The 17731-nt window shown below is 42.7% G+C and overlaps 1 protein-coding gene across 1 annotated transcript in view; it reads right to left on the reverse strand.

Moving 5' to 3' along the window:
- The window catches only part of NEDD9 (neural precursor cell expressed, developmentally down-regulated 9), a 203048-nt gene extending 186313 nt beyond the window's left edge, over positions 1 to 16735 (reverse strand). Inside the window, exon 1 of the mRNA XM_025382551.1 lies at positions 16524 to 16735. The gene's annotated coding sequence lies outside the window, so the exon portion shown is untranslated. The remainder of the gene's footprint in view (positions 1 to 16523) is intronic.
- Between the last annotated feature and the right edge of the window lie 996 nt (positions 16736 to 17731).

Here is a 17731-nt window from a genome sequence, read left to right on the forward strand (position 1 = left end):
GAGGAGGAGGAGGAGGAGGAGGAGGAGGAGGAGGAGGAGGAGGAGGAAGAGGAGGAGGAGGAGAAAGGAAGGAGGGAAGGAAGGAGGGAGGGAGGGGAGAAAGACAGAAAAAGAGAGAGAGAAAGAAAGAAAGAAAGAGAGAGAGAAAGAAAGAGAGAAGGAGAAGGAGAAGAAGAAGAAAGGAAGGAAAGTGGGAAGGAAGCAGGGAGGGAAGGAGGGAGGGAGGGAGGGGAGAAAGAGAAAGAAAGAGAAAGGAAGAAAGAAAGAGAAAGGAAGAAAGAAAGAGAAAGAAAGAAAGAAGGGAGGGATGGAGGGAGGTATGGAAGGAAGGAAGGAAGGAAGGAAGGAAGGAAGGAAGGAAGGAAGGAAGGAAGGAAGGAAGGAAGGAAGGAGATTTAGGATGAAAAACTGGTAGTACCAAAGGGTCACTTCATACTTACCGTAGATTTTCTCATGAGATAGCCATTGGAGGTTAGCACTTTAAAAGCAATGTTGAGAGGTGGAAACCAAAACAGAAACTGCCTATCTTGAAGTAAGATGCATTTTAATCTGATGAAAACTAGTGTCTTCACACCAATGACGTGTGCTGAAAGGATGCACAGCAAGGAGTTGCCTCGTCATTGAATGAGCTCTAAGCAAATGACTTAGGAGACCCAGGCTTCAGTCCTAGCTGTGTCATCTGATCAGTTGCCCAACTTCATGTGAGTTACCTCATCTTTCCCACCACAGTCTCCTCAGTTTCGCTATCTGTAGAGTGGGAGATACAATAAACATGCCCCAGGACCACTGTGAAACTGAAATAATATGATGTGAGTCAATGTAGTGAGTTAATTGTAAAATAATATCTAAATCTTGGCTGTTAATATTTTGATCCAATGTTGTTACCTAGCACCAAGATTGAAAAGATAAATCAAACATTAACAAGAAAACCTAGGTTATTTTTTGCTGTACTGAACATTAAGAAAAGAGGGTTACCTCGAGAGGAGAGCCTTATAAAGCTCAGTTAAAAATGGAAAGGGCATTGCAATGGACTCTATGATTGGTTGAAATATTAGCCTTTCTTCATTAATCCTTCCTCCTGGGTTTGTCTGGTTAAAATCACACACAGTGGTCTAAATGGGCAGTGGGCATCAATTAAAATTTAGGTCAGAGCCTCTGAGGTAGCCAGTGATTTAGTTTCTGGGATTAAGGAAGACAAAACTTTACCGATGGCTGGATAAGAATAACATTCCTTTCTATTGTGATCATCCTACATCAAGGAAATGTTTGAAATTTAGGGAGTCTGTTAAAGTTATTATATGGTCGAACTTTTGAAAAACACAGCAGCATAAATGTGTTTTATCAATCTTTACTGTTGGTAAGAATCCTGGAGAAAGGAAATTTGACCGATCTCCCAATCTAGTTTACTCCAAAATGGATCATCAGTCTAGAGGACCAACTGCGTCTATCAGAGTCAGATCTATCTGCCAAGACTCCCCACTCCCCTCACCATCATTCACACGTCCTGTACTTTCTTTGCAAATGATACAGACTGTCATTAGGTTTAGAGTAAGCTGCAATTAGCAAGTCTCTCAACTTCTCTTACAAGGAACGTATTTTTCAGTGAAAATTTTTGTGATGGTTCCTGTCTGATGTTTAACTCTTTCCTGGAGACCAAACTCCCCAGCCCAATCATTGACAGTAGAATTCCAGGAGTGAATGGCATCCCTTTGAACCAACTAGTGACTGTAAGTGACTGTAATTTCTTAAACCTAGCTACTAGCCATTTTGGCACCTTCTACACAGCACCCCTTGCAAGTAAGTCCTGCAGAGCTATGAAATTCTGACCTTCTTGTCTGAACTCTCAGGATTGTATAAGACTGGACCTTAGTTCTTAAAAGGGCTCTTCAGTGTGGTCAGGGGTAGTGATCAAAAGCGTCAGTCTCAGGGACCTAGTCACATGTGTTTTTGTGGGTGAAGCTGGCCCTGTGTTTGCCAAGGTCAAGCAACTCAATTACCAAGGGCCTGCTTGGAAGCTCCTGTGCACAACCTGGCCCTCAGTGGCTTCTCACCTTGCTCTTGGGCCCTGATGGCTATTTGCAAGCTGGGAAGAAGATACCAGGGCTGGGGGGTAACCAGAAACGCAAACATGGAGAAAAGGTTCAAAAAGGCAAAACAATGAAGATTTGCTTAATTTACTGATAAATAAAATAAATGTAATCTAACCTATGGACTATATTTATTCCTGTGGTTCTTCATTAGCACAGAAAAATTAAGAATTGTTTATATTTTAAAAGTAATACAATGAATCTTTCTTCTATTCCTGAATGAGTCACGCTGAAGTAACTACCACAACTCTTGGATACGCTATTAATCAACACACAATAAACAAATGATTGCCATGGTTTTCCAACTTTAAATCCACTTGGAAAAAGTTCCATGCTGGTGGGGGCTGTGCCACCACTAGCACACATATGTATGGGCTCCACATGAATTTGTTGACTGATGACTGACACACAGAAGGGTCTACAGAATAATGAAGGAAAGCTAACTTTAAAACATCCTCCGTCTATTTCATTTGAGTGCTTGTACCTGTCTGCTTATGTTTATTATCTAGTCATGAAACATCATTTCGGCTTTCTTTACAGAGGTTGCGCTGAATTTAACTGGATCATTTCATGCATCCTATAAGCCTTTGGTTTTTGTTTTTTTCTTGCTCTTTTGGAATTCTTTTTTCTGTCAAACCCTACTCATTCTTTACATCCCTTTTCTTTTATGAAACCTCATTCCCTCTCCTCCTCTTCCTCCCACTCGCTAATATGTATTGAGCACTTAATGTGTCAGATACCACTTTAGGTGCTGTGTGTGTGTTGACTCATGTAACACTCAAAGTCATCCATCGACTCATAAAACCTTCAAAACCACTGGTTAGGTAGGGCTCTTATTACCTCCTTTGTGCAGATGAGAAACTGAGACACAGAAAAGTAAAGTAATTTGCTCAATAGCACATGGCAGGGGGGTGGTAGAGGTCAGATTTGAACTCAGGCTGTTGGTTCTCTCTTAAGCACTCCAGCCTTCTTGAATCTGCTCATTTCCTGAACCCTGATGATCATTTCCCCAACTTATATTGCTTGATAATTGCTTTGTGAATGTTCCCATGCTGCAGAGAAAGAATCTCCTTAGAGAGTCTGCTCATGACTCTTTCTTACATTGTTTAGAACTTTTTTTTGCTTTGCTGTTTATTTTTGGCAATTATGTATTCACAAAATACAAATTATGTATTCACAAACAAGAAAACAAACCAAAACAAAAATGGTCAAAAGATAAGCCTGATGAGGGGAGAAGAATTATTACTTTTAAGTAAAATAATCTTAAAAACACATTCCTACTGTTAAATTTTATTAGGAACTCCCCATTTCTCCAACCATTGCTTCTGTCTGCCACACAACCTGACATGCATGAGTGATGGTGCACGTGCACACACACAGGGTTTTTAAAATTTGAGCCAGTTTTCAATCACAAAGCAACATAAACTCATTTTTAAATATCCAAAGACAGACGGTGTCTACTTCAGAAAGTGAACCTGTCTTATAATCCCAACCCCAAAACATTTAAAACTATTTGGAGGTCTATATTTTGCTAGACTTTTATTCTAAACGAGATAGATAAAAATGGGCTTGTACTGTGTGTTCTTTTGCATTTGTTGCTTCGTATTTGGTTCACATCTTTTCATATCTTTGTGTAACTCCTCTTTATTCTTTTTCACCAGTAGCACAGTATTCCACAGTGTGGACTGCCAAACTGTCATGAGGACCCTACTGATGGACTTTTGGATTGTGTTCATGTTTCCAATATCATGCTCAACTGCATTTCACATAGCCTCAAAAGAAAGAAATCTGTGCTAGGTTGAACTCAAATAGGCGGTGTTGGGCCAAGTAGCTCTTCTGTGCAATTAAGAAAGAAATTACTCAGCAGATAGAAAGTATGACATTGAGGAGGCTAACACTTCTCTAACTGGGTATTCAGGGAATATCCTTAGGGATGTTAACTGAGGTACATAAAGCGTCTTTTCCCTAAGAAATATTTCATTTAATGATGAAATAGACACATCTCTCTGCTAAATCATGCTTGCAGGAACCCAGGAGGCCAGTCCCTGAATCACAGGCCTGCTTAGAAGAAGACACTGCACCGAAGCTCAGCTGATGTTTTCCTATGCTGAAGCAAGCAGTGAGGAACATTGAAAAATGCTCTGACCAGAACCATTCTTTGCTCTGCTATGTCAGGTAGAGCTTTGTTTTTCAATCAGGCTGTTATTCAAATGCTGGAATGGATCCAAATTTGCTTTCCTGAGGAAAAGCCTGCCTTTGCCTACAGCACGCACACACTGCGGGAGGGCGTGGGCTTCTGGCCTCTCCCCGGGCCTGCCGGGCCTGCTGTGCTCCATGAGGTGTGCAAGAGGGATGGCTCCCACCCCTGTCTTCCCCAGACCTGCCTTCCCGTCCAAAGGGTCCCCTCACAGACCCACTGGCTGTACACGGCTCTGCTCAAGCCGCCTTTTCTTCCCCTTACGATCTCCTCATGTTTTTTTTTTTTTTTTTTTTTTGAGACGCTCTGTCGCCGGGGCTGGAGTGCAGTGGCCCCATCTCGGCTCACTGCAAGCTCCGCCTCCCGGGTTCCCGCCATTCTCCTGCCTTAGCCTCCCGAGTAGCTGGGACTACAGGCGCCCGGCACCTCTCTCGGCTAGTTTTTTGTATTTTTTAGGAGAGATGGGGTTTCACCGTGTTAGCCAGGATGGTCTCGATCTCCTGACCTCGTGATCCACCCACCTCGGCCTCCCAAAGTGCTGGGATTACAGGCCTGAGCCACCGCGCCCGGCCTCCTCATGCTTTTCTATATCTTTCCCGTTTTGCAAGGGCCATACCAGCTTCACTTCTGAGCAGGCTTCCCTGCTTCTTTCTCTGCCTGGTAGCACCCGTCCCTCACGCTCACCCGGTGATCCACTCACTTACTGGCTCACTCACTCGTTCTTCAGCAGATGTCCCTCCAGCACCTCCCATGTGCTAAGAACACAGCAGCGAACAAAACAAACCCACCCACAGAGCCAACGGTTCAGAGGAAGAAACAGACCGTAAGCCAGTATGTCAGTCTGCACTGCGTCGGGTGGTGTTGAGGACAGGTGACGATGAGGAGGGTGACAGAGGTGGCCCCGGGGCCATTTCGCATGGCATGTGGGTGGGGGGGCTGCTGGGTAAGGTGACCTGTGACCCAGAGCTGAATGAGGAAGGGGGCGGAGTCTGGCAGGGATCTCCCAGAAGGTCCTTCCAGGCAGAGGGACTGTCAGTGCAAAAGTCCAGTGTTGGACACTTTCTTGGCCTTTGAGGGAAACATCAAAGAGGCTACTTAGCTCTTTTAACAAAAGACTATTTTTCAGAGCACTTTTAGGTTCACAGCAAAATTGAGAAAAATGTACAGAGATTTCCCATATACCTCCTGCTCCCACACACACACAGGTTCTCCCACTGTTGATCTCCCTCCACAGACTGGCACATTTGCTAACATCAATAAACCTACATTGACACATCATCATGACCCCAAGTCTATAGTTTACAGTAGGGTTTGCACTTGGTGGTGTACATTCTGTGCGTTTGGGTAAATGCACAGTGACACCCGTCTACCACTATCGTATCATGCAGAGGGATTTCACTGCCCTCAAATCTTCCATGCTTCACCTATTCATCCCTCCCTCCCTGCAGTCCCTGGGAACCCCTGCTCTTTTTACTGGTACCATAGTTTTACCTTTTCCAGAACGTTCTAGATACAATAATCATACAATATACAGCTTTGTCAGATTGGCTTCTTTCACTTAGCAACATATTTAGCTATTTTTTAAATGAGATTTTTGTTTTACAAACATATATGTTCTTTGTTCAACTCAAATGTAAGAATTTTTTAGAGTAGTGGGTTGAAGGTTGTAGATAACAGGTGAGAAATCATGATGATGCTTTCTTAGAAGAATTCCTCTCTTTGAGGTACATCAACGTATGCTATGCATCCCTGTGTCCTCCAGCCCTTGCCTAAAATTGTAATTGGATTATTAGCCCTAGCCTGCAAATATTCTAATTAAAGTCTGATACCTTTTTTCTTTTTTAAAAAATTCAATGGATACATAGTAGGTGTTTACATTTATGGGTTGTATGAGATATTTTGATACAAGCTTGCAATGTGTAATAATCACATTATATGGGGTCTCCATCACTTCAAACATTTGTCCTCTATGTTACAAACAATCCAATTACAATATTTTAGTTATTTCTAAATGTACGATTAAATTATTTTCGACTATAATCATCCTGTTGTGCTAGCAAATACTAAGTCTTACTCATTCTTTGTATGATTTGTACCCATTGTTTATCTCCCCTACCCTGCCCCCCATAACCCCCCCACAACACTACCCTTCCCGGCCTCTGGTAATCATCCTTCTACTGTCTGTCTTTATGAGTTCAATTATTTTAATTTTTAGCTCCCACAAGTAAGTGAGAACATGCGATATTTGTCTTTCTGTGCCTGGCTTATTTCACTTAACATAATGACCTCTAGTTCCATCCATGTTATTGCAAATGGCTGGATCTCATTCTTTTTTATGGGTGAATAGTACTCCACTGTGTATACGTACCACATTTCCTTTATCCATTTATTTGATGATGGACACTTAGGTTTCTTCCAAATCTTGGCACTTGTGAAGAGTGCTGCAATAAACACGGGACTGCAGATATCTCTTTAATATATTGATTTCCTTTATTTTGGGTGTATGTGAGTGGGATTGCTGGATCATATGACAACTCTATTTTTAGGTTTTTGAGGAACCTCCAAACTGTTCTCCACAGTGGTTATACTAATTTACACTCCTACTGAGACTATATCAGGGTTCCCTTTTCTTCACGTTCTCACCAGAATTCGTTGTTGCCTGACTTTTGCATAGAAGCCATTTTAACTGGGTGAAATGATACCTCATTGTAGTTTTGATTTGCATCTCTCTGATGATCAACGATGTTGAGCACCTTTTCATATACCTGCTTGCCATTTGTATTTTTTCTTTTGAGAAATAAGACTGATATTCTTTCAGGGCATAAATTAAGAATGCAACCCTCCTCTGCCCATGGCCACATATATCATGCAAGAGCAATCTGGCATAGATACTCCAATTCATTTTTTTAAGAAATGGATTCTCAGTTCTAAACAACATAAACTAATTTCTTTATTTCTAATGCTTGCCTTTGCTTCAGTCAAAAAACCCCAAAACACAATGAAGGAAGAGGCCGATTGAGTAAACCAGCTACTTAAAGCCAACAAAGAAACAGACATCATCAAGCAGTTCTGTCTTTCCAAATCAATTCTTTTGAAATCAAACACCTTCATTAAGTGGTTCTTTGAACTGTTTTGCCATAAAAATAATAATTAAAAAAAACCTCGTGAAGAAAATGAAATAACTATGTACAGAATACCTTTGTCACTTTATTTTAAATACAATTGTATGCAATTTGTTAATCTTCATTGTCCTTTATAACTGAACTATATGTGCTTTTGAAAGCTACATAATGAATAACATGTTGTATATAATTGTTAAATGTGTCTATGGTCATCATATAATTTAGACCTGAAGTCCTCAGTAGAAGACGAAGTCCAAGAAGTCAGAACCTCTGTTCCTCTTTTCACTACACCCCAATACCATATGTATATGGGAGAATGGATTTGATTGACTTAAGTTGTATCTGCAGTGCTTCTTGAAGGCATGAAAACTACTGCAAGTGTTCGTAATTACTTGGACCCCCACCCTCCCATAGGTAAGCTCCTTGAAAATAGGAATGTTGTTCGACTGGCTTTCCTGCTGAATCCCCAGCACCTAATATGGTGCCTGGCCCATACAGAGTCCTTAACAGATGTTCAATAAATATTAATAACTACTAAATTATTTTCTGAAATGAGATACAATATCTGAGATGTTTAATTTTACATGTTAACTTGGCTAAGCCAAGGTACCTAGATATTGATCAAACAGTCTTCTGGATGTCACTGTGAAGCAATCTTTTTTAAAAGATTAACATTTAAATCAGTAGGCTTTGAGCAGAACAAACGACCCTCCATAATATAGGTGGACCTCCAATCAGTTGAAGACCTTAATAGAAAAAAGAGCGACCTCTTTTTATTTATTTTTATTTATTATATATGTATATATACATATATATGTGTATATATACACAGAGAGATTTATTTTATGAAGTTGGTATATGTGTCTATATAAATATATATACACATATACGTATATTTTATATATATATATAAAATACACACACACACACACATTCCATTGGTTCTGTTTGTCTGGAGAACTCTAATACACCCACCTTACTCCTTTCCTAACTCAATGAATCAATCAATATATGTCATTAGCCAGAGATCACTCTCACCCATCAAGACCTCACAACTAGTAAAGTCAAACCAGTGATACAAGCCCTGAAGTACACTCTTGGCTTTAACTTCTCCACTCCAGTGGAGTGACAAAGCATTACTTCCTTAACATTTCGATTCTTCTGTGATGCAAAGCACCTGCACGAGGAACAGGTGCAGAGAGGACACTGTACTTGCTAAAGCCATGTCCTGATAGTGTGACAGAAGGCACCAGCTTACTACTGTGCTTTGAGAAGAAAATGCTTCCCATGGTGACGCTAAGCTGCTGATAGTCTCACTTCCTCTAAATATTTCCACTCTTTACAAGTGAAGCTGTGGGTGGGGAATTTCAGAGTCATGGAAACTAGTCAAAGGTTACTAAAGGTTCATGGACACTACTATTTGATAACTGTGTGGTAGCTGCATAGTCCCATATGCTGTAAAAAAATGGTGAACATAAAAAATACATCAATGAGAAGCTTATAGATGAGCACTATATGAAATCTGGTTCTCTTCAGGATCAAGCAAAGTGATGAACCTTCATTGAACCCAATCTGCTGGTCTGGGGAACAATGCTTTTGTAAATTAAGTATTCATGTAGAACTTTTCCCCAAGGGTTTATCTGGAGGAGAAGTGACAGTGAGAGTGAAAGCCTTAATTTGCCCACAATCAGCATGGGCTGGCCCAGTCACAAATTGTCTGTCCAGGGAGACTCTTTTTTTCTTTTTGTTTTTATTTTTTAATCTTGGGGAGTCACTTCATCCCTTTCTTCCTCTCCCATTTAAGACCCCTTCCCTCCTTTGATATCCCCTAGCTAAACCCTGTTTCTAACTTGAGGCAAAGCTTCACTTCTCTGCTCAAGTAGTTTGTGCATGAAACAGGGATAAATTTGGTGGCCGTTGTGCCTTCCTGAAATCCTAACTCTGAACCATCATTTTTGTCAATGACTTAGCACTGCCAGCTAATAGAAATGATAGATTGTCATACATTCATATAATAGGATACTATCCAGCTGTGAAAATGAATTACCAACATCTCTTGGCATCAACGTGGATAACCCTCAGAAACATCATGTTCACCCTAGAGCAAGTCTTGGAAGAATGCATATATATGATTACATTTACTTACAGTTTCCAAACAGGCAGAAATGGACTATATGCAAATTGCATATATACTTATGCATATATGTCTATGCATACACTTAGACCTAGGAGGTCAATCAAAAAGTAAGGTAAGGGAATGACTAACAAAATTTTAAGACAATAGTTCCTTTTGTGGTAGGTGATATAATTTGGATGTTTGTCCCCTCCAAATCTCATGCTGAAATGTGATCCCCAATGTTAGAGGTGGGGCCTAGTAGAAGGTATTGAATCGTGGGGGCGGTTCCCTCAAGAGTGGCTTAGCACCATGCCTTTGATGGTGAGTGAGTTTTCACTCAGTTAATGCACCCAAGATCTGGTTGTTTAAAAGACTCTGGGACTTCTCCCTCCTGTCTCTTTCTCCCTCTCTTGCCATGTCATATGCTGGCTCCTCCTTCACCTTCCACCATGATTGTAACCTTGCTGAGGCCTCACCTGAGGCAGATGCTAGCACCATGCTTTCTGTATACCCTGCAGAACCATAAGCCAATCAGTCCTTTTTTCTCTTCCTTCCTTCCTTCTCTTCCTTCCTTCCTTCTCTTTCTTTCTTTCTTTCTTTCTTTCTTTCTTTCTTTCTTTCTTTCTTTCTTTCTTTCTTTCTCTTTCTTTCTTTCTTTCTTTCTTTTTCTTTTTCTTTTCTTTTTTCTTTTTGAGACAGAGTCTCATACTATCGCCCAGGGTGGAGTGCAGTGGTAAAATCTTGGCTTCCGGGTTCATGCCATTCTCCTGCCTCAGCCTCCCGAGTAGCTGGGACTACAGGTGCCCACCACCACGTTCGGCTATTTTTTTTTTTTTTTTGTTTTTTTTGTGGAGACAGGGTTTCACCGTGTTAGCCAGAATGGTCTCAATCTCCTGACCTCGTGATCTGCCTGCCTTGGCCTCCCAAAGTGCTGGGATTACTGGCGTGAGTCAGTCCCCACTTTTTCCCTTAATAAATTATCCAGCTTTGGGTATTTCTTTATAGTGATGCAAAATGGACTAACACAGAAAATTGAAAATTGGTATGATTTTCTCAGTGGCTCCACTGAGAAGTGGAGCATTGCTATAAAGATAACTGAAAATGTGGAAGTGACTTTGGAACAGGGTAAGGGAGAGCCTGGAAGAGTTTAAAGGACTCAGAAAAAGACAGGAAGATGAGGGAAAGTTTGGAACTTCTGAGACTGGTTAAGTGGTTGTGACCAAAATACTGATAGAGATATGGACAGTGAAGTTCAGGCTGATGAGGTCTCAGATGGAAATGAGAAAGTTTTTGGGAACTGGAGTGGGGTCATTCTTATTATGCGCTAACAAAGAACTTGGTTGCACTGTATTCATGCTCTAGGGATCTGTAGAAGTCTGAACTTAAGAGTAAGGACCCAGGGTACCTGGTAGAAGAAATTTCTAAGCAGCAAACCATTCAAGAGGTGACTTGGCTACTTCTAGCAAACTAAATCACATATGGGAGCAAAGAAGAGACTTAACATTGAAACTTATATTTGAAAGGGAAACAGAGTGTAAGAGTTTGGAAAATTTGCAGCCTGGATCTGTGGTAGAGAAAGAATCCAAGTAGGCTGTGAAACAATCACTTGCTAAAGAGATGAGCATGACTAAAAGGAAGCCAATATCCAAGACAAGGGAAAACGGCTTCAAAGGCATTTCAGAAATCTTGAGGACAGCCCCTCCCATCACAGGCCCAGAGGCTTAGGAGAAAAGAATGGCTTCAGGGGCCAGACCTGGGGCCCTACTGCCCTGCTGAACTTCAGACTCTGGCTTCAGCCTCAGCTCAAAGGGGCCCAGGTACAGCTCGGGCCACAGTTCTGGAGGACTCAAGCCATAAACCTTGGTGATTGCCATGTGGGGTTCAGTCTGCAGATGCTCAGAATGCAAGTGTGAAGAAGGCTTGGTGGCTTCCACCTAGATTCCGGAGGATGTATGGGACAGCCTGGGTGCTCAGGCAGAAGCCTACTTCAGAGGCAGAGGCACCACAGAAAAACTCTACCAGGGAAATGCCAGGGGAAACGTGGGGATAGAGCTCCCACACAGAGTCCCCACCAGGACACTACCTAGTGGAGCTGCGGAAAGGGGGCTGCCACCCTCTAGAACCCAGAATAGCAGATTCACTGGCAGCTTGCACCCTTTGTCTGGAGAAGCCACAAGCACTCAACGTAAACCCATGAGAGCAGCCATGTGGGCTGCATCCTGCAAAGCTGCAGGGCCAGAGCTGCTCAAGGCCTTAGGAGTCCACTGCTATAACAGTGTGCCCTAAATGTGGGACGTGGAGTCAAAGGAGATTATATTTTGGACCTTTAAGATTTAATGACTACCCTGCTAGGTTTCAGACTTGTGTAGGGCCTCTACACCCTTTCTTTTGGCCAATTTCTCCCTTTTGGAATGGTAATGTTTGCCCAATATCTGCACCATCATTGTATCTTGGAAGTAACTAACTTGTTTTGATTTTAGAGTCTCATAGGTGGACAGATTTGAGTCTTAGATGAGACAGGACTTTGTACTTGATGCTGGAATCAATTCAGACTTTGGGAGACTACTGGGAGAAGATGATTGTATTTTGCAATGTGAGAAGGACATGAGATTTGGGAAACCGGGGGCAGAATGATATGGTTTAAATGTTTGTCCTCTCCAAGTCTCATGTTGAAATGTGATCCCCAATTTTGGAGGTGGGATCTAGTGGAGGTATTGGAGCATGGGGGTGGATCCCTTATGAATGAATTAACACCATCTACTTGGGGATGAGTGAGTTCTCCTTCAGTTAGTTCACATGAGATCCAGTTGTTTAGGCCAAGTGCAGTGGCTTATGCCTGTAATCCCAGCACTTTGGGAGGTGGAAGTGGGTGGATCACTTGAGGTCAGGAGCTCAAGACCAGCCTGGTCAACATGACAAAACTCCATCTCTACTAAAAATACAAAAATTAGCTGGGTGTGGTGGCACGCACTTGTAATCCCACCTACTCAGGAGGCTGAGGAAGGAGAATCACTTGAACCCAGGAGGTGGAGGTTGCAGTGAGCCGAGATTGTACCACTGCACTCCAGCCTGGGCGACAGAGTGAGATTCTGTCTCAAAAACAAAAACAAAACAAAACAAAAAAACCCTGATTGTTTAAAAGAGTGTGGCACCTCCCACCTTTCTTGCTCCCACTCTTGCCAAGTGATGCTGGCGCCCCTTCATCTTTCGCCATGATGGTAAGCTTCCAGAGGCCTCACCAGAAGCAGACGCCAGAACCACGCTTCTTATACAGCCTGCAGAACCAGGAGCCAATTAAACCTTTTTTCTTTGCAAATTACCCAGCCTCAGGTATTTATAGCCACACAAACATAGACTAACCCAGTGGGCATTGGGGGAGATGGATACAATTGTTTAGGGGCACACAGCAGGCTCTCAGGGTTGGGTAGTGGGGTAACAGGTGGATGTGTATTTATGTTTTTATCCCTATTATTATTTAGAATATAGGGATACCTTATACATACTTTTTTTGTAGTATAAAATGTTACAATATTTTAAAAATTTCTTCAGCTAAATTTATCTAAATGATTCACCCTCATGTATCACTTTTCTTGGAAAGTAGAGGGTTTTGTAGCTGTTTTAAAAAAATTCTCATTCATTGACCTCTAGTTAAGTGAAATACAGACCTTCAGGAACTAGAGCTTCTAATCTGAAGCAAAAGTGAAAAGGAATGCAGATCAGCAAATACCTTCACCTGTCCCCTTGGTTCACATTGCTGAGTTACGTCAGAGTCCCATGGATTCTTACATAGGGTGGAACTACCATACAAGGGAGCTTGCGTTGTACCCATTTTTAAGAGTCTATACTATCCTGCATCACTGCTGGGACATTTGGGAGCCATTGTGGGCAAAGTGAAGTTGTATATTTTGAAGACCAAAAAAGCCAGTGGCTAACAAGGGCAGCTTGGACCGCTGCTTCCTGGGATATCCACAATCCACATAATTCCAGCCCAGTGGCACAGGCCAGGCAGGCCCTGGGTGGAAGGCGCTGGGAGACGCAGACGTGCCCTTGAGGAGCCTGCGTTCTAGTGTGGTTTTCCTAGTCTTCTCTTAGTTAAACCCCATTTTCCAGGGTTTGCCATATTCTGTGTGCTGTCAGAACTGTCAGCAAAGAGTTTTTCTTTAAATTAACTCACTTTTGGGCTGAGTGCGGTGGCTCACACGTGTAATCCCAGTACTTTGGGAGGCTAAAGTGGGCGGGTCACCTGAGGTCAGGAGTTTGAGACCAGCTTGGCCAACATGGCAAAACCCTGTCTCTACTAAAAACACAAAAATTAGCCAGGCGTGGTGGTGGGCACCTGCAATCCCCGCTACTTGGGAGGCTGAGGCAGGAGAATCACTTGAACCTGGGAAGCAGAAGTTGCAGTGAGTCACACTGCACTCTAGCCTGGGTGACAGAGCGAGACTTTGTCTCAAAAATAATAATCATCATAAACTCACTTTTTAAAAAACTTAAATACATTTATATTTTAAAAGAAATGTTTATACCACTCCTACAGAAAAAAACAGGCCATTGTGGTTTAATACAAGGTAATCATAAAAAACAAGTACAGGAAAATAAAGCCATGTTAATAATTTGTAGCTAGCTACCAGTGCCTGTTGATGGCTCCGAGCCTCAGATGGAGTTTCTCTTTGTTAAAACAGTAAGGAGCCAGGAGTTAGAGAGGCTTTAAGATCAGGCTCAATGTGACTTCATGCTTTGTCTATGCATCTTGTGCTACACAAAATTCTCCTATTTGTGTTTCACACTACAGAAATTTTGATCAAATGAGTTGTGAAGGTGACAGACAAGCAGGACAAAGTGAAGGTCATTTGCAGTAGGACACATCTTCGTGCTGTGCGGGTTTGCATGAAGAAACGTTGAGCCTAAGGTGCTCTCCCTGAGCTGTGCCTGTGCCCTTTCTCCAAGCCAAATCCAGAAGAAGAGAAGGGGGATCCTTGAATGGATATGTGGGAAATCAAAACTCAGAGTCTAAGGTCAAATGGAGATGGAGCTGATCATTGGAGAACAGAGTACTAAACTCTTTAAGTACCTACAGCAGGAGGTGGCTGGTGGTCTTAGCTTGGGTTACCCCAGAAGTAGACCCAATGCAGAGTTCGAGGACACGTAGTTTAAGAAATGATCCCAGGAAGCATTGACGGGGAGTGAAGGAGTATACAGGGAAGGAGAGAAGCCATAAAGGGCCCCACCACTGTGGGCAACTGGAGCTTGATCCCATGTAGATTATTCCACTCAGGACTGAGGGAGCTGAAATATTTACAGCCTTTGAGGAGTTCATTTCTGGGAATTTTCGTCTGTCATTTGGGCAATTGCAGTTGGCCCTATGTGACTTGGAGAAAGCTCTCAGGTCATGAGTTAAAGACTCAGGTTGTCAGCAGCCAGCTCAGTCAGTGAGGCCTGGAGGAGGGAGGCAGGACACTGACTACTTCGGACACCCCTTCTCTGCCAGATGCTTAAATGTTTGCTTTCCAATCTAATCCTTACCACAGCCATTCAATATAGCTCTTTCCCCTTATTTACATGTAGAGGAAGAGACACCGGGAATTACATCATTCGACCCGCACAGCCTGTCCTCTCCTACACCTCTGCTTCTATCTTCCTAGTCTCCTACTTCTTCTTCTTCTTCTTTTTTTTTTTTTTTTTTTTTTTTTTTGAGACAGGATCTCACTCTGTCACCCAAGCTGGAGTGAAGTGGTGCAATCATAGCTCACTGCAGCCTTGACCTCCTGGGCTCAAGCAATCCTCCCACCTTAGCCTCCTGCAAAGCTGGGACTATAGGCACACACCACTGCGCCCAGCTATCTTGTTTAAGTAGTGACATACAAAGTGACAGCCACTAAATAGCTGTTAAATAAATTAACCAATTAACAAGAAATGGTGGAGCGCTAGCTGAACATTGATTTCATATCCTTTCTTTTCCACCAACTCTACTCCCCACATTCTTAGAACGGGAATGTCCTTGAAAGTAACCAAGCTTGGAAGAAAACAGAAACAAAGAAGAAAACTATTTGGCTGATTTCCAGGATTCTGTCATGGACAATTGCTCTTCACACCCAATTCTGGGTGAGAAACCAGCTTCTGGGCAGGGGAAGGAGGGCCTCTTTATGCAGGAGTTTAAATGACTAGAGTGCCTACTCTCACTTCTCAACACAAGCAAAGGGAAAAGATTGGTGGCCGATCTCTGCATAGCTTGGAACTACATATAACCCTTTCAGAACGATCGTCCCCTTTGTGATTATAGATGGTCTTCATTTTGAAATAATTTCAGCAAGATAAAAAGGTTGCCTCAAGTCCTTCGTGGAAGAAAGGCAATTGAATGAATGAAGGAAGGAAGAAATGAATGAATGGGTTAAGTGAAAGAATAAACATAGAGAAAAGTAAGGATGGAACTCTTGGGTGGCCCACTATGGACAGGGAGAACACAGTGTGCTGTCACTTGTCCTCAGTCCCTTGGAGATGATGCTAATGACTACAGAGATAGGACACACAGAATCCAATTCTCAGTCACCATTTCTAGCCAGTCAGGACTCATGCCCAAAGAGGCTGAAAAGGACGTAAATGATTCTAATCCATCATAAAGAATAAGTGACGGCTCACACCTTGAAGTACTGAAATAATTCAGGAAAAATAAAAGCTTAGTTGCTGTCAGGTAAGCTCTCTGACAACAGTAAGAAGAGGGGAGGGGCCATGTACTTACGCACCAGGAAGCATCTACCCAGAACAATTTCAAAAGTAGAAATCATGCGGGTTTGAATGTTGCACTAAAACCAGCACCTCCAGGTCAACTCGGAAACCTGGAATCACTCATTCCTCTTTTGGGGCACGTGGAGATCCTCCCTGCCCCAGCTGAGGGGTGCTCACAGTGGGGAAACACCACCAGATGTCTGGCACCGACTCAGGAAGTAGGAGCCTGAGTGAGTCCCTCCTCTCCCACAGGCCACGGCAAGTGGCTGAGAACTCACCCAAGGGCAGGATGGCACCGTCGGTGGATCATCTTGCCTCCCTGACGCTCTGGCCCTCTCTCTGGGCGGGCGAGCGGAAGGTGACAGCTAGTCCTGCTGCAGGCTCATGCTTCCCTCTCCATGCAGCGAGCAGACTTGCTTCTAAAGGCAGCTGTAAGCATTTCCCTACTGAGCCACCACACACGTCGGATGTGAGTGGCGTATGTATATGTGTGTTTTTCCTTCCGGTTGCTGTGAAGTGATGTTGTCTCGGTTCATTTCCTCTCTGTGCCTCTTCTTTTTTTTCTCTGTCACACTTTCTGATTCGCTGAGGACACTTTGTAGTTTAGGGACAGGTAAGAAAGCTTGTTCTCATCTGGCTTCTTTGCTATGTTTAGAAAGGTAGGTGATCTTTAAATTAGTATTGCAAGGAAATTTGTCAAAATGTATTTTTCTGCGTGGCATAAGCTCCCTCCTAGGCTGCACTGAAGCAAAAGTTAGGCATTTCCAAGCCAACTGAATTGGGATTTTACGATTTTATGGACTTCATATGTTGCAAAGGGTTCCACTATTAATTGACACAAAACATTCTTTCATAAGACAAGTGTTTATTGAGCTTGTACACTGGAATAGACACTATGCTAGGGGCTAGGTGCTTAAAGAGTTTCCTACTTACAATGTGATATGGAAGCCTAGATCTGTGTATGTGGAAGGGAATTTGAAAGCCCACACCTTTTGTCTTCTTCATTCTGTGCTTTCGAGTAGCAGACAAGTGGCTCTGAGACAAACCTCCTGGGTTTGAATTATGACTCTGCTCTTTAAACACTTCTGGCCTTTCTGTGCCACGGCCTCCTCATCTGTAAAATGGGAACAGTCACAGGAGTGTTGTGAGAATTAAGCGAATTAGTACATGTAAAGCACTCCAAGAGTGCCTGGCACAAATAGAGTAAGCACAATGTAAGTGTTTGCTATGATCATTAGTGGCAACTTTGTATTATTATCAACTGAGATCTTTGCTATTTTCCTACCCTTCCTCATTTTCCACTCCTTGCTCGTGCCTAGCAAATGCCTTGAGGACATAGAGGGTTGAGAGGAAAGAGAGAGAGGTGGTTTGAATAATGGATGTTCCCCCAAATGATCCTGTGGTGCCTAATGTTTCTGCTCCAACTCCTTCCTGCTCCATCATGAAGACAAAGAAAGGGCTGCCCTTGGTCCCACCCATCAGACTC

The sequence above is a fragment of the Theropithecus gelada genome, chromosome 4, assembly GCF_003255815.1.
Source record: "Theropithecus gelada isolate Dixy chromosome 4, Tgel_1.0, whole genome shotgun sequence".
In the NCBI taxonomy this organism is placed as follows: Eukaryota; Metazoa; Chordata; class Mammalia; order Primates; family Cercopithecidae; genus Theropithecus; species Theropithecus gelada.